Consider the following 3,616-nt stretch of genomic DNA (forward strand, 5'->3'; position numbering starts at 1 on the left):
CCCATTCTTTTTTTTTTCTCTTTCTATTTATGCATAATAATAATAAAAATAAAATACACAAATAATAAGTAACATAAACATGTGATACAAAATATGGAACAGATGCTAGCAAAGTTTTGTTCAGAATTATAGCAAAATCCATATAATAGGTTTTATTTCCATACACGCCAATGCATTTGGAACACTACACATTCTACTTCAAATCAAAACATGTGAGAAAAAAAAAAAAAGAGCAGAAAATGAAAGGCTGCTCAACCTAAATTTCTCAAAAAGGCTTTAAAATGGCAACACAAACCTGAAAGACATGGAAGAAAATGTAAAACTAGCATTCAAATGGATAGAAGAATTGCCAAAATGGCAAGACTCGGCCAATCAATGATCAGCTCCGGGAAGATACCTGTGAGTATTGTTACAATTAGAAGACGCCTATGCGAAGCCAAGGTATCGGCAAGAAGCCCCTCCAATGTTGATAAAAGACGTGCTATCGAGGTTACCGTTAGCCAAAAAACACCGACTGGCCCAACGAGAAATGGTGCAACATTTTGTGGACTAATGAAAGGAAGATTATTCTTTTTGGATTTAGGGGCCGCAGACAGTTTGTAAGATGACCCCCAAATACAGACTTCAAACCATGATACGCTGAAGACTGCGAAGCATGTGTGAATGACAAAATGCCTGTAGCCAAACTTTTGTCCGGTTACATATTAATCTCAAAGAAGAGGTAAAGGAACAAAGAGAAAACGGGGTTTACCTCCTGGAACCCAACCACCCACAACACATCCCAATTACAATAAGAAAATGACGCATGGTGAATCATCATGATATGGGGATGTTGCTCATACTATGGTGTTGGACCATCGCATACCCGGGATCTTGGATCACTTTGAATACATCAAAATACTTGAGGAAGTCATGTTTCCTTATGCTGAAGCGGAAATGCCCTCGTTTCAACAAAACAACGACCCCAAACACACCAGTTAATGAGCAACGTCTTGGTTCCAGACCAACAAGATTGATTTTATGGAGTGGCCAGCCCCAGGCCTTAATCCAACACTTGTGGGGTGACATCAAAAATGCTGCTTCTGAGGCAAAAACAAGAAATGTAATCCAATCATCCTGGGGTGAAATACCTGTTCACAGTTGTCAGAAGTTTGTCGACTCCATGCAACACTGATATGCGCGTCTTCTCAGAAACAGTGGTTACACAACAAATCGGTGATTCAAAGGAAAGCAAAATCTTGAAATATTTTTCAGTTTATACAGTGAATGAATGTTTGGGTTTGTAAAAGAAAATGCAGACACTGCTATTATGAACAGCCTAACATTCCCTTTTCTTCACTCTCTGTAAACAAGTAACACAAATTTGATATATTTTTGTTTTGGATTACAATGTGCAGTGTTTACAATGCATTTGCATGGAAATAAAAGCTATTGTAAGGATTTTGCGCTTAATTCACTTTTTTAAACACACTGCAAATATTCTGAACACAACTGTATATGTATAGAGATGTCAGTTACAATATGCATAAGCAGTAGCAATTACAATTGTGGGAAGTTTTTAGGACAGCTTCTTCTGTGAATGACAAAATGCCTGTAGCCAAACTTTGTAGTTTTGGCAAAGAAATCTGTTATAGAAATTCTGGTTATATTTATAGAAGTTTCTTGACCATAAACATTTTGTCAGTTTTACTTAGTTGTCAGACTGATTTTGCCACCATACCTGCTACTCAAAAACTTTTTCCATGAAGAGGAATAATTTGGAAGGTAAAAGATTTGGATGGACAAGATAATATACAATACAATAAAGACCCAATATTAGCATTTTGTTTAAAGGGGTGTAAGGTACTATAAGGAGGTAAAGGACAGAATTAACTTTATTATGTAACTTTTATTCATTCTTGTTTATGGAAGAGATCATGGCCTCTTTACATGGGACGGAAGAGAAATGCCGTAATACCCGGTTCTATTGGACCCAGTTTCAAGACTCGGCAGAATATGAAGGTCACCCGATCCCTGAGACGTAAGCTTTAGATTCTCTGCGTATACATGTTTGCATTTTTATTTCCTTTTACCTGGATTCCAGTGTCATAGTTAGTATCTCTCTTGACCCTAACACTTCCCATTCTCATTCAACAGAACCACAAACAGATTTATCTTGTTGTCTGCAACCCAGTTTTTGTTTTATTGCTTGGTGTACATACTTTTGGAAAATTGAAATTAAGAACAAACCATAACACCAAGAATTAAACATGACAATAAACCAGGTGACCAGAGGGGGCAATATAACCTAGGGAAAATCCAATATATAGCTCAAACTTGTGAAGGAAATAAAAAAAAATATTATTTTTATTATTAATAATAATAATAACAATAATAAACTGGATTTATATAACGCCCACATATTACGCAGTGCTGTACATTAAATATGGGTAGCAAATGCCAGACAGATACAGACAGTGACACAGGAGGAGAAGACCCTACGCCAAAGAGCTTACAATCTAGGAGGTGGGGGAAGTAAAACACACTATAAACAATAAAAAAAAAAGAAATACATTCCCCCAGCATACATCAGTTGTGCAAAAAAAAAAAAAGGGTCCAATAAAAAATATGCCAACAAAAGCCACAAAAACTCAGCATCTAGCCAAATAAAGTCAGAGTAAGGTAGCAAATAAACTTGGGACAGATATGATATATATAAAAAAGGAGAAATTCTATATTCAAAATAAGGATCATGATCCAGGGGAGCAGTGGTGGCTTGTAGGAGAGTTGTGGAAAGAAATCAAGGAGTCAGATGGTCCATCTCTTTTAGATGAATGGTTAGTAATGGGCAGATAGGAGGAGAGCAGGACACAGTTTAGCTAAAGGAGTGCAAACATTATCCTGTGAGATCCAAACGAATTGATGACCTTTGAAGGAGAATAATAAACAGAATAGAAAACCCCCATATGTAGAATGAAATGATTGATCAACATAATTGTTGGAAAACGTCTTCTCAGTAGCCACATAATGAACCATGTCCACTTTTTGGTATACTTTACGATATCGGCATGAATTCCCACCACGAGATCCTTTCCAATGCAATCAAGTACCAGACCTTTCTTTATTATATAAATTCAGTGAAAGAAGAGATCCTAATGTCTTCCTACTAAATAATCTCTAGTTTACGATTGTCATACAAAAAAGGAACTTTTTTTCCTATAGGTAGCGTTTTTTTTATTTCTCTTCCAGAGAGAAGGTTGTCTTCCTGGTTTTCTCTATAGATTTACACCTATCCTCCCCCAGAAGATTACCTCTATTCCTATAGCTAACCATCTGCTTTGCTTTATTTATAACCCACTGCAGAATTACCTTTGAGCTAATCCCTTACGGACTACTTCCACTTCCTTCATGTCATTTTTGTCTTTATAGAGAACTTTACTTGGCTCGTTCCTATTGGCAGTTCCCTAAACCAGCGGTGACCAACCAGTGGTCTGCAGAAAAATGTGGACATTATCTGCAATTTTAATTATTAATAAAACAAAAATAATATTGTAATAAATTCTTATATTCTAAATGACAATTTTCACCTTTGAATTGCACTAAATTCACACACTGTACTAGAGACAGAAATACAAGG

The sequence above is a fragment of the Pyxicephalus adspersus genome, chromosome 8, assembly GCF_032062135.1.
Source record: "Pyxicephalus adspersus chromosome 8, UCB_Pads_2.0, whole genome shotgun sequence".
NCBI lineage: Eukaryota > Metazoa > Chordata > Amphibia > Anura > Pyxicephalidae > Pyxicephalus > Pyxicephalus adspersus.